Below are 13,705 nucleotides of genomic sequence, written 5' to 3'. Positions count from 1 at the left end.
AGAACTGAAGGAATGTAACCCTTGTCTTCTCCAGGGCCCAGTCCTTACCTGAACCACTGTGAGTCCTAGTCTGAGTCTGTAGATGCTTCTAACTGGTCTCGCCACATTCAAGGTCATGATCTGCTCAGGAGCCAGCCAGCTTGTTATCTGGAAATCTGATCATCCCACTCCCTTGCTCAAAGACTCCATTTTGTTCTTCCCCTCTTTTTTTTTTTTTTTTAATTTTATTTATTTATTTTTTTTAAGTAGGTTCCTCACCCAGTATGGAGCTCAACGCAAGGCTTGAACTCACCACCCTGAGATCAAGACCTGAGCCCTGAGATCAACAGTCAGATGCTTAATTGAGCCACTCTGGCACCTTCCCCTGGAATTCTTTTTTTTTTTTTTTTTAAGATTTATTTGTTCATGAAAGACAGAGAGAGAGAGAGAGAGGCAGAGACACAGGCAGAGGGAGCATCACTGTAGAGGCGGGGTGACAAGTTTTTCTGATCTTGGAAGGAATGGGCGGCAGAGAGACTTTCTTCTGTCTGAATGTCTCTCCTCAGGCTGCCAGTTGGTTGTTTCTGGGTGCCTCTCGCCCACCTTCGGCACCCTTGCCCAAGTCCCCCGTGGAATGCAGGGATGGTGCTGTGCAGGGGGCAAAAGGGCACGTCAGCTGGTGAAGAGACAGGTGATGGTGGTGGTGGCAGCGATGAGAAGGGGTGCAGGGGTGGGCCAGCCAGAGGGAAGTGGGGAGGAAAGGAGGGGAGAGAGGGAAGAAGGCAGGAGGGAAGAGCCCGGGATCACAACCTGAGCCAAAGGCAGATGCTCAACCACTGTGCCACCCAGGTGTCCCTCCCCCAGGATTCTTAAAATTTTAAATCCTTGGCATGACCCCCTGAAGACCTGCTTCTACCTGCCTCCCCCCCTTCAAGTGTCCCACACTGTCTGCTGCTCTCCTCATTGTCTCGGGCCTGCCCTCCCTGCCCAGGGGTGGCTTTGCAAAGGCGCAGTGTGGGCGGAGGGGGTCTGTCACAGCCCTGTCACCAGTGGGCTCAGGAGACAGAGGGAAGAAAGGGACTGCAGCTGGGGGCACTTCTGAGGAGTTCAGCTGTAAGGCCTGGAGAGAAACCGCTATAATCGGAGGTGGGGAAAGAGAGGGCTTTTTAAGATGGGTGAAGAGAAACGTTTGTGTGCTGGTGGGTCAGGCCTGGTAAAGAGGGAAACAGGGAGGGCGGGAACAGAGAGGTGCTCCCGGGGGGCTGCAGCGTGCTGGGGAGCCAGCTTCCCTCGCTGCTGGCCAATCTCCACTCCCCCTCTCCCTCCCTTGACTTGCCCTTTTGCGGGAGGCCAGGAAAGAAGGGGAGAGGCAGCCAGCCGAGGGCCGGCCGCTTTCCAGCGCAGCCTCCTGGCCTCTAGCCCCACACCCAGCACGTCACGTTCCGTACCGACGCAGTGTGTTACTTCAGTGTCCGTCCCATCCACCAGCCGCGAGGCTCCCGAAGGGCAAAGACCTGCAGCTTGCCAGCACAGACAGCACCTGGCACGCGAGCGAGGGAATGCACGCCCGCGTGACTGAAGACAAAGGAGTGACAATTCTGCAAGTCTGGCTCTGTCCAGGCTTCCGAGACCCTGTCACCCCAGCTCCCGGGCCGCCCTTTCCTGTGCGCCAGCCACTCCCGTCCGCCCGGCCCTGTAGTCCCAATCTGCGGCCGTCTGCGGCCCCCCTCATCTCCCTTCTCCTTCTCGAGGAGTAATTCCAAGTGCGTAACCCAAACCCAGGTACGTGCCCCCCAGAGGTTTAGACCCATCATCCAACTGTCTACACGGCATCTCTCCATGCAATGTGCAGACTCCGGAAAACCCAGCACGGGCAGAACAGAACACATCCCTTTCCTCCTCAGATTCACTTGTCTCTCTGCCCCCCACGCGGCAGGCGGCCGTGACAGCCACCGCCACGACCTGTGGGCTCGGCCTGCTGAGTGTCCTCAGATCGCCCACTTCTCTACGGCTCTGCCATCGCTGACCAAAGCACGTCCCCGTTATCTGCCGCACGAGGAGAACAAACGACCCGATGAACAAAGGCTGTTTCATGCCCACACCACACACTAGGCACGGAGAGCGGCGCGCCCAGAGCCACAGACGCGCAAGAGGACAAGGCCGCAAGAGGGGGACGCGCTATTACCCGGGTGTAATCCTTGGCAGATGAATGTGTTGCTCAGAGAGAAAATCATCGTATTTAATGAGATGTGGAAAACGACGCCAAAGCAACCATAAGCCGAAGGACACCAGGGAAGGCCGCAAGCGAAAGCACCAGGAGGAGAACGAGGAGGCCTCTTGCATCCAGGCCCGAGGCTGCCCGCACGCGGGGTTCACGCACGTCTCTCTAGGGCTCAGTCTTAGGTCAGCGAACCACACCGACCCCCGGGTCCACGGAAGCTTCCTCTGGGCTCCGCAGCTCCGCTTCAGCCGCTTGCGCCCGGCGACAGGAGCCAACGGTGCCCTCCGGGCTTCCGGGAGCCGCGCGCAGGCACCGTGAGCCCCTCACCGCGCCGCGGCCCTCCGGCGCCCGAGGTTCTGGGCGCAGCAAAGCGGAGGGGAAAGTCAGGGTTCCAGTCCTTCAAGAGTTTACGTCCTCCCAGAGAATGACAGCTGACAGGAGGTAAAAGGACCGGGGAGCCCCAGCGTCAAGAAAGGGCTTAAAAAGTAGTAGGAGGACAAGAAACCGGGGCCTAAGTCACAGGAAGGAGCATTTCCCCCCTCTTGTTCTCACTCTCTCCATCGTTCACGCTCCTGTCAAATTCGTCTTCTCTGCGGTAAAGGCCCAATCACAGAATCATATGATTTTACAACTGACAGGGGCCCCGGGGGTCACCTAATCCATTTCCCTCCTTCCTCAGGTGAAGAAACCGAAGCCAAAAAGATCAAGCGGCCTGCGTAAGATTACACAGGGGGCTGATTCACTCGGCACTCCATAAATACTTATTGATCACCTACTAGGCGCCAGGCCTGTCCCAGGAGCCTTTGATGGCAGAAATGACACCCAAACCTGGAACTGACGCTTCTAGACGACTGCTTTTCATTCTAGACTGGCGGTTCTCAAACTGCAGGGTGAGCTGAGGTGCACTCTTCTCAAGGAAGACTTCTTTCCCCCAGTGACGTGCCTGCCCCTGGTACTTAAGCGCTGCGTGCAGTGGGAGATGTTATAGATGGGGGTGTGGCTCATATATAATGATTTGTGCGATGATGGCAGGAATAAAGGTTAAGAGCCCCTGCTGTATCCCTCAGCACTGTGCCCCAAGGCCCTGCTTGAAATGGAAGCTCTCTTCAAAGCACAGATTTCCACACACCCTGTGCCATGCTCCAGGACTGTGAGTCATATACCTAGCCCATCGCCCCCACACCCTGGCCCTGCCTTTAACTTGCCTCAAAAGAGCCTTTTGGATCAGTGAGTCTCCTAAAAGGTGAAAGTGAAAATTCCTTTCAGGATTGCACCTTCAGACACCCAGAAATATACCTATGGCCTGGCAAAGTATAAGCTGACAGCATCCAGAATTCTAGTCTCTACCAAGCCATGCAGCATCACAGAGCTTACGGTTGATGTCAAATAAATAGATCACGAAGCCATACAGTTGTCTTTAACAAGAAAACATGGGCAGTGACTAATCTAGTTGTGTTCATATAATGAACACACATGTGCATGAACACACGCACATGCACGAACACACGTGCACATGCATGAACACACACACACACAATTTCTTGAAATAAAATATCTTGATATATCTTCAAGAATTTGACCTTTACACTGGTGTCTACAGGTTTTTCTGCAGCTGGAACCTCAGGCTAAGGACTTTGACGCATCCCACTGGTTACTGAGCAGGCTGAAGGACCTTTTAGATTTACAGCTCATAGGGAACAAGCAGTCTGACTGCACAGGGTTTCACACAGCTGACACCTAAATTAGAGATGCATGTGCAGAGCCTTGCAAAGAAATTTCTCATACTCTGTACAATGCTTACACCTGTGAATAAATCATAGGCAAAAATATTATCATAAATAACTGCCTTTGCTGGCTACAAAAATAGTTTTCACCTGGAAACAATCCTAACAAAGTTCCTTTAACAAAAACCTCTTGAAAATCTACATGCTGCCCAAATAGAGAACATGATTGTTTCTTCTCACCCACTCTGCCCACTTTCCCCCTAAACAAACATGTTTTTTTCCTCTGGTGCATACTTTGGAAAATCATGAAAAACACTTCAATATACAGGAAAGTTCAAAGAGTAATAAGACAAATTCACATGTACCTACCATCTAGAACTTTTAAAATGGCAACATTTTGTCATATTTCAGAGCTTAATACATAAAATTTGAATACTGTTTTGCCCACACATACGAAATCGATTGTTATGTCCTAACTGTGGTAAATCATGAGTGAACAGATTATTGTGTAAGGGCTCTGCTTCCTGTCACGTTTGTGGAACTGTATTTTCACGGGTGGCAGTCCTTTTCAGTATTTAGAGTGTCCAGTGGACATATTTACGGAATTGATTTTTACTGATAGGCCAAGAGAGAAATGGAATGACCACATAAAAACTAGAGGCAGGACTCCAGCTGGTAGAAGCAGAAACATTACAGCCTATTCAAAGTTCCTGTTCTTTAGCAGCAGGAAAAACTACTAAGCATTCTTGCTAGTTAGGGGTTTCTGTGTATGCGTCTTGATTGAAATCCACTGATAGAAGTACAGAAGCAGTCTTCATTAACGTCACTCGTGTTTGAAAGTCTGGCGTGTGTCAGGGTTTCCTGTGGAAAACCCAGACTCAACGTTTCTGTGACAGATACCACTCTTCGGTGCATCAGGTTCCCAAATCAACATGCCAAGCCAGTTACACTAAAAATGCAAAGAGCACCTCTAAGATATGGATTCGATCAATGTCCAGTTGGGCTCTTGATCTTACGTCATGGTAGGTGTATTTACACAGATCAATAGACAACTGTGGGGACATGGGGGTGGCACACATACCTGCAGCATTCCTGGATGGGTCGAGTTTCAAGGTAATGACAGTTCACTTCAAGGCACACATTGTTACAATCTCTAATCATTATGGGCAACTATCATCTTCCTTGCCGTTTGCATTAATTTTTGCAAAAAAGGACGGTAAGTAGTTCAAAGCTAAACTATACAACCGAACATTTGATTATCAAAAATAACAGAAATTAAAGGGAACAGAGAAAAAGATACTATACATATGTGAGATGTCAGTTACTCTCACTGAGCACTGAATTTAGCTTTGTTTGCTTGCAGCTCAGGCAAAAAAAAAAAAAAAAAAAAGGAAAGTATTGCCTGATACGGTTCTTTATCAAAAAAGAAACATGCAAGGCAGATGTTTTTCCCTTGGCATTTATATCAAGGAGAAATTCTGTATGGAAGTCCCTTTATAAGGGACACTGAGTAATGTCTACAACAACTCTATGTTGTAAAGGGCAGAAACTTTTTTTCATATAAGTGTCTTCCAACTACGTGGTGCAAAAATGAAGATTTGTTCTCCTATGTGCTGAAGGCACCATATTAAATCTTACCTAAGTGATAGCATTTCTGCTGGGAGCTGAAATATTATAGCCGAGGTACATTGTTTCCTGATGATTTACCTCAATACAAGATGCCCAAAGAACCTGGAGAAATGAATGGCCTATACAGACTGCTTCCCGATGCCCTAAAGGGGTCTTTGTCAAGTGCTAGGATGGGTGATTCTGTGACTGAACTCTGACTGGCCCTGGGAAGCATCTGATAGCCTAGTACAGGTGTTGATTAAACACAGATCTCTCATTTCAGCTAAAACCTCAGTGCAGAGGTAACTTTCTGCTGTGAACGTACCGGAGACTGACTCAGGTTATGTCCTGCCCTGGGGAGGTGGCCAACTACTAACATGGGCAGGCTGCAGGGTGGCTCCACTTCAAAAGGAAGCTCTGAGTCTGGCCAACAAATTGAACATGTTGTTCAGCTCAACACACCCAAATGCGCTGCCTCAGAAGTGAGAAAGGATAATTGTTTGCTTACAAATTTTAAAGGACGCCTGCTCCTAATCAAGAGAGCTAGCCATGGTAGTACAGCTACAATGATATAAGGTGAGCAGATAACCACAGAATTCTTTAAACGTTAGCGGGGTGATCACAAAAGCAGCATGAATTATGCTTTGAGGTTCCTATCAATTTGTATGTATCATCATCTCCAGGGGAAGCTATGTTAAAAATTAGCAAATTTAAAGGGAACATGATCACTTCTAACTCGGTTTAAAATACCCGCCCAATGAAGAAGAAAGCTGTGAAGGACTAATGAGCACTAAATGTTAATACCGGCGTCCTCTCGGTGAGACACGAAAACAGAATCTTCCCTGGCTTTTTCCACAGGTAGTGCCTTAAGACGATTAAATTTAATGATAAATGAGATTGAGCACATATTTTCTCTTTTGATCCATTTCAGAGAAATGGCCTATAAGTAAATGTATTTACAGTCTAGTGTGGGTGACCCTTTGTCTTTGGCAAAGGCATCATAAATCCTCAAATTGGACTTTCCTGAAATTACTTCAGCAAATGGCTATTTATAAAATACACAGCTGCACAGAAAATAAACCTTGTTACTAGGCATTTGATAGGTTGTGGATGGGCATCAGAAAGAAGTATACATTTATTAGAGCACATCAGGCAGCACTTGCCAGGATGCTAGATTGGGGACAGGGCTTTTATTCAGAATAATGTAAAAACAAAAAATTAAAAAACTCTAGCCCCACCCCCACCCACCAAAAAAGCATCCATTTGCTTTTGAGGCTTGGAGTTGTATGATTCTCCCAAGTACTGACACTAACAGGGTTGAAAAGCATGAAGAGGGGTACCTGGGTGGCTCAGTCAGTTAACCACCCCACTCTTGGTTTCAGCTCAGGTCATAATCTCAGGGTTGTAAGATTGAGCCCTGCATAGCCCTCCATGCTCCAGGGCAGGGGGGTGGGGGTAGAGGGTCTGCTGTGAGTTTCTCCCTCTGCGCCTCCCCCCACTTGAGGGTGCTTGCATGTACTCTCTCTCTCAAATAAATAATCTTAAGAAAAAGAAAAAAAAAAAAGAAGAAGACTCGCACTGAGAGTGAGTGCGAGAAGCTTCCTTTGGATTACCACATCCTAAAAAGGCAACAGTATGTGAAAGCATTCATTATTCGCATGATATTTAAAATGAGGGCTAAAAATGTTTCTATGTATTTCTACAAAATTGCTTTTTCAACCTGAAGATGGCCACAAGCAAGGCGGGAAATCTGAAATTCAGTCTTATCTGTTTCCCGTGGATGCCTTTTCAAAAACCCCACAGTTGATCTGAATGCACAACTCTTCCTATGGCTGTAAGATGGTCCTTACAATGCAACTGCTACGTGATTCCTTCTCATCTGATCCTGGCAGATTTTTTAAAGTCAACATTCATACTTTTAGCAACCACTTTGTTCATTTTCTGGGTCTAGAGCATTGATTTATGGTGCTCATTACCACACTGTTTCAGGAAGGAACCCTCCCTTCAACAGACCCAATAAGGTAAATGGCATTCATCACCTGGCATAGAAACCAAACCATCCTAATTGAAAAATTCCAAGTATTTATAGCTCACCAAAACTGGAAAGACCCTCGACTTAGCCATGAAGCTCACCCTGCAATGGTGCAACACCACCTCCACCACAAAGGGCGTACCTAGGACAAGCCTCAAAAGGAAACTAGTGGAATACAGAATCCTATCCGAAATGCTCAAAACAACTTTTGGCCTGTGTTCAAACACATGCTGTAGGACTGTCAAATAACGAAAATGATTTTCATGCGTAGGTCATGGAATCCATCTTTTAGAGCCATACTCAAAAATTTGATGACATTGAAAAACACGCTGAGGACGTCCAATAGCAACTCCCACATGTGTGACTTCACCATCAAGTGCAGAACTTACCAAGACTGTGGGGGTCATGCATTTTTCTTATCTAAGAGTCACTAATAAAAAAGATGTACCCAGCAATTTCCTTCAGGATGGTTTCTTCAGTGACTGACCGTTATACCTAGTCTGTTGATCTCTGACAAGGTTTTAAGACTAACTTAGCTTCTTAGATCTCTTGATTTCAGTGAAAATTTAATAAAGGAGGCCAGGCTGGATAAACAATTCTTAGTCTACAGAAGTATTTATGCAGCACACCCTGCAAACTACTTGCTATTTGCTTCTTTACTGTAAATTGGCAAGTGTGCTTTTCATAAGGAAGTACAAAAAACAGTGCCACCAGATAGGGAAGTCAGGAAAAGGTTCAGAAGGAAAAGTCAAGGGGGCCCTTCCAAAATGATTAGCATGACAGTAGAGCCTTTCTCCGCTGGTTTGAGGCAAAATAAACATGGATTATTTGTCAAGTTTAAGAGAACTAGATGATTTTTAAAAAATGAGCAAGACAGTGAATATCCATAACAAAGATAAAGGGATGGTAAAGGTCAACAATTAAGAACATTTTAGTAAATATACAGAATTCAAAAGATGGGCCAGAGGAGCTATGGTGCTATGTCATGTCCCTCCACAGAGTGCCTGGCATGGAGTCTGGCACGTAAGTAAGCTCTCAAGAAATATTCAAGAAATCTAATTGCATCAAGCAGGACACTGCTGCATGGCATTAAGTCACATGTAATTACACTAGTCAAAACCCCTGCATATGGAGGTAACCAATCCTATATAAATACCCAAATAACCCCCACCCCACCCCCCCAAAAAAGGTTTCTGAGCTGAAGGCATTTTTTCAGTTGCAATGCAGGCCAGAGCCATGATCAGTAGAGGAGATTTAACATTAGGAATGGATCTGGGAGGGACGCCTGGGTGGCTCAGTGGTTGAGCATCTGCCTTCAGCTTAGGGTGTGATCCCCGGTCCCAGGATTGAGTCCCACACATTGGGGTCCCCAGCAAGGAAGCCTGCTTCTCCCTCTGCCTGTGTCTCTGCCTCTCTCTCTCTCTCTCTCTCTCTCTGCAGCTCTCATGAATAAATACAATTTTAAAAAAGGAAAAAAAAAGGAATGGATCTGCGAGAATAAATGAGGCCTGCTACACTGAAGAGATTTCTGGCCAAAAAGCTATTTCTTCACAAGCAGTGAGCTAACAGTCAACGTCCAGGGTGGTGGGATTGACCTGGCCAAGACTCACAGGAAATATAAACTGTGGACAGTCGGCCTGACACCAAGGCTCTGGGTGACTGGAAAAGCATCACATCTATGATTGGGAAGCGCTGCTGCTGCACCACCTGTGCTCTGAGCTCCAGGCTGTTCTGTCTACAGCATACTTATTTTTATTTAAGTATAGAAGGCAAGGGAGCACATCTTATACCAATTACACCAGACTTCTCTACCTCCTCTCCTCTTCCACCCTCTAACTCCAATATCTTTGATTTGGTTTTATGGGGAGTCAGAGAACACGAATGCTTTTTTTGCTAGGTTCACTTGGCCTTATTATAGCTGGGTTTCTGAAGACAACAGTCTTGAGTTTAAATAAAATTTGTAACACTGACTTGTAACATTGACGAGCCCTGGGACCTTGGGCAATTAAGGTCCCAAGTCTTACTATCTCCAGCTGTAAAATGAGGAAGTAACAGTAACTACCTCAGAGAGAGCTCAGAGAGAAGGCAGCCAAGGATAGTGCCTGGCACACCGCAAGCATTCAGTGATTGCACAGCAACAACAGTAATAATTGCCACTGAGTTCTCCATGTCAGCTATTGGGCCCCTGCCTAGAGATGGATTCTTTCTCACCCCCTTTACCCAACCCACCGGGAGTACAGGAGTCCAATCGTCCACTGAGTCCTCTAATAGCTTCTAACCACAAACCAGAACACGTGTGACAAGGTTTCAGTTGGGAGGGAGGTGATGGTGGTATGAGTCTCTTAACTCTTTAAGAATCCCAGTAATAGGATCCCTGGGTGGCTCAATGCTGCCTTCAGCCTGGAGTCCTGGGATCGAGTCCTTCGTCGGGCTCCCTGCTTGGACCCTGCTTCTTCTCCCTCTGCCCGTCTCTCTCTCTGTCTCTCATGAATAAATAAATAAAATCTTAAAAAAAAAAAAAAAAAAAAAAAGCATCCCAGTAATGCTTGAATAAATGGGCCTGATCACTGGGAGCTGAGAAGAGTACTTTCCAACTCAGGGTTTGAAGGAAGGAAACAGACTAGTAATGGGGCTGCTTTTGAGTTCTTGATAATCCCCAGAGAGCAAAATAAACCCAGGAGGATCTGAGAATTCTCCTGATAATCCATCCCATGCCTCTTTCCCTTATGAATAATTTAAATTCCCTGCTTTGTCTGGTCAAATCAAAGATCCTAGTTTATGTGAAGGCAGAAAGGCACAACAGAAGATTGAAACGTGCCTAAGGTGTGTGATCCTGCCTGCCAGCCAGCCAGATCGGGGGATTCTCTAAGAAAAGAGACACAGGAAAAGCACCCCGTTCGTGAGTGCTTTGGCCAGCACTTCTGGCAATTTTCTTCCTTGCACTAGAAGACGGCACACAATGTCATTCAAATTACACACTTGCCTCCATCCAGGGCCTCTTTGGATTTAGAAGGCCTGAAGGAACACTGCTCTGAGCTCAGAGTGCTATTTAATTGTGACTCTCATCATCACTGTTATTACAGATCTGTCATTCAGAAATGCTCTCGGCTATCAGTGACAGCATGGAGTGTTATGAAGATGACATTTCCATGTTTTGTATTCTGAACATTAAAAACCAGTTTGGCTTACCCAATGAGCAGCGGGTGCCATGCTAATTATATAACTTTTTAGAGCACAAAAAGGATCTCCCACCGAGCCAACTGGGAGGAAAAAAACACAATACTCATTTTTATCTGCGCCTCAGCATACTGACCTCCTTCAGCCTGTTGATGTGGCCATTAATAAAACATTTTTAAATGATCTGAAAAACGTTTTTTTTTTTTTTTTTTTTTTAAATGAACTAGAGCCTGAATCTGGCTGCCAAACAGCTGTGTATTTGAAAGACTTGGAGCTGATATCAAAGTTGACTGTTGATGATTCAAGCTTGTTCTGGGAACCTCCTGTATCCAGAATGTTGTTCAAGCTTTCGACTGGTTACAAATGAAAAACAGATTTCCACTCCCGAGGAGTTTTAAAGGGCAGGAATAAGGATGCCTGTGATGATGGTCTTGCTTTTGCTTGGGATCCATGAAGACTTTAATTTCACTTCAGTATCTGACATGTGATTACTCACATCTGTTCTCATAAATTTAGAATAATAATTTAAAATAAAAATATTACTACTCTTGCAATTCTAAAATAGCCTAGTGGGCTCTTCTTGAAGCTTGGAGAATTTGAGCCTTTCTTACTTTGCCTTCCCTTTCTTCTGACACAAATAAGTAAAAATATGCACCAAATACAATTTTCAAACTTCACACAAAGTATCTAACAGGCCATCTAACTGAGTCTATGTGACCATGTGACCAAATCTATCTGGGAACTAAGGTTGCAATGATGGGTGAGTGGAAAATGAGGTGGGCAGAAAAACTCACTCACTTAGCTCAGATACATGTGTAGGACACATAGAGGCAACATGTGAGGCCTGTGAGGACAGGATACACAGAGATGAAATAATGTACAGACTGTGCTCGATGAGCTTATGACCAATCAGCATTCACAGATGAAAACAAACTCCGTCGGTGAGCAAGCTGCGATGTATCAAAGGTGTTTGGTATACTGTCTTTAGGAGAGTTCTCATCTGAGACATTGGAACCATGAACACTCCTCTTTCTTTACCTTCAAAATGTCTACCCCTATCACCCCTGCTACTCCCTTCGCCTTTCCCATCATTCTTTCCTTAAACACACTCATTTAAAAATCAAGGGAACTCCTAATACTGTGAAGGAAGCGGTAACAGAACCAAGGCCATTCCCAGACTTCACATTTCCTAAGATGAACCAGCAGATAAATGCTTAGCACAGAGAAAATTCAGGTCTATCAAGCTTGGGGAAAAAATGAAGAATTTCAACACCACTTTGTAGGTTTCTTACATTAAGACTGATGAGGACAGGTTCACCAAGGAACAGTGCGTAACTCAGATTATTTGTGTCTGTGATTAGCCCAAATCCTGTGGCTATTCTGCCAACACCCAAGCCACAGTACTGTGAGGCTGTATGGGAAAAGGACTTGCTGTTTTGGTCAAAAGATGATAAAGCTGAAGAAGAGTGGGCTCCCCATCATCACCCAACGTAGTAATTTTTAATCATTAGGAGGTTATACTGCAGGACTCAGAGTCAGAAACATATCACTATGTGCCTTTGGGTGAAAACAGTGCCATATTATTGATTTCCTCCTAGCAAGCCAAATGATCTGGCCCCAGAGTCGATAAAATAGCTGGTCCAACAGCTCTGCTAAAGGCTCTCTGAAACTGGGCTTACTCTTCCTGAGGGGGGCAAAAATGGTTACCCATATAATTAGACAACAGGATCAGGAGCAGAAGTTTTAAGGGGAGAAGGTGACCTATTCTGGGCTTACCTGGGCAACTCTGGCTGGTCGAGCTCTAAGACTGGGTCTCATAAGTCCAGGGCTTCTCACAGATGTCCTGCACCTGCTATCTATTAGCAAGTAGGAAACCCAACAACAGGATTCCTGCTGCCCACTGATGGGAGTAAGGGCAAGAGCAAGAGCATGCACACAGCCTTTTTAGGGAAAGGTTAGGGAAGGGAAAAAAGCAAAGACACTGATACAAAGAGGCTGTTCCTAAGCATCTCAGTGTTGGAAGGGTAATTTGAGAGCACACTCAAAAGAGGAAATAATCACTAGACTTCAGCAGGTAATCGGGAAGAACAAATAAGTTCAGAATAACCTCATTTCTTTCTTTGCTATTATAATGAACTTTTCAATTTCAAAGGAAAGCCTTAGGCTTGCTTAGTTAAGACTAATGCACATTTTGGGACATAGTGTGAATTCGTTTAGAATAGCAATAGAAATATCCATTTCTTCCCATACAGGGATAAGTCATTTTATACTGGGCTTAGAAACCCAGTAACAATTAAAGGGTCTTTTCAAGCCCTTTCTGGCTTTGTCTACCTGGGGATTTTGAGATATGGCTCAGTGGAATGCAAACTACAAAATCCAATCATTACTTTTTAATCTGCCAAATAAAATAAGCAAAGATTACAAAATGATAATACAAAACATGGAACACTGGCAGGGATGTAATCCATGAGACCTTCCTTTACTGCTGGGAATATGTATGTGTGTGTGTGTGTGTGTGTGTGTGTGTATTTTATTCATGAGAGACAGAGACAGAATGAGAGAGAGAAAGAGAGAGAGAGAGAGAGGCAGAGACACAGGCAGAGGGAGAAGCAGGCTCCATGGAGGGAGCCCGATGTGGGACTCGATCCCAGGTCTCCAGGATCACACCCTGAGCTAAAGGCAGCGCTAAACTGCTGAGCCACCTGGGCTGCCCCTGCTGGGAGTATATATTAATACTAGCTTTTGAGAAGGTTGTTTGGCAACATGTTTCCATAATTTTATTTTGTTTTTAAGATTTTTATTTATTTATTCATGAGAGGCAGAGAGAGAGGCAGAGAGAGAGACAGAGAGACAGAGAGAGAGAGAGGCAGAGACACAGGCAGAGGGAGAAGCAGGCTCCATGCAGGGAGCCTGATGTGGGACTCGATCCCGGGTCTCCAGGATCACACCCTGGGCTAAAGGCAG

The 13,705-nt window shown here is 45.7% G+C and overlaps 1 protein-coding gene and 1 long non-coding RNA gene across 12 annotated transcripts in view; one reads left to right on the top strand and one right to left on the bottom strand.

Annotated features, from left to right (window-relative positions):
• STK39 (serine/threonine kinase 39) overlaps positions 1 to 13,705 on the bottom strand; it is a 316,325-nt gene that overhangs the window by 66,979 nt on the left and 235,641 nt on the right. The gene's annotated exons all lie outside the window — the stretch shown is intronic.
• Positions 2,548 to 3,606, top strand: LOC144304622 (uncharacterized). The gene is made up of 2 exons (XR_013371549.1): positions 2,548 to 3,090; positions 3,268 to 3,606. It is a non-coding gene; the product is annotated as an uncharacterized LOC144304622 (long non-coding RNA).

This window comes from Canis aureus, chromosome 34, assembly GCF_053574225.1.
Source record: "Canis aureus isolate CA01 chromosome 34, VMU_Caureus_v.1.0, whole genome shotgun sequence".
In the NCBI taxonomy this organism is placed as follows: Eukaryota; Metazoa; Chordata; class Mammalia; order Carnivora; family Canidae; genus Canis; species Canis aureus.
This window is presented reverse-complemented; position numbering and strand designations above follow the sequence as displayed.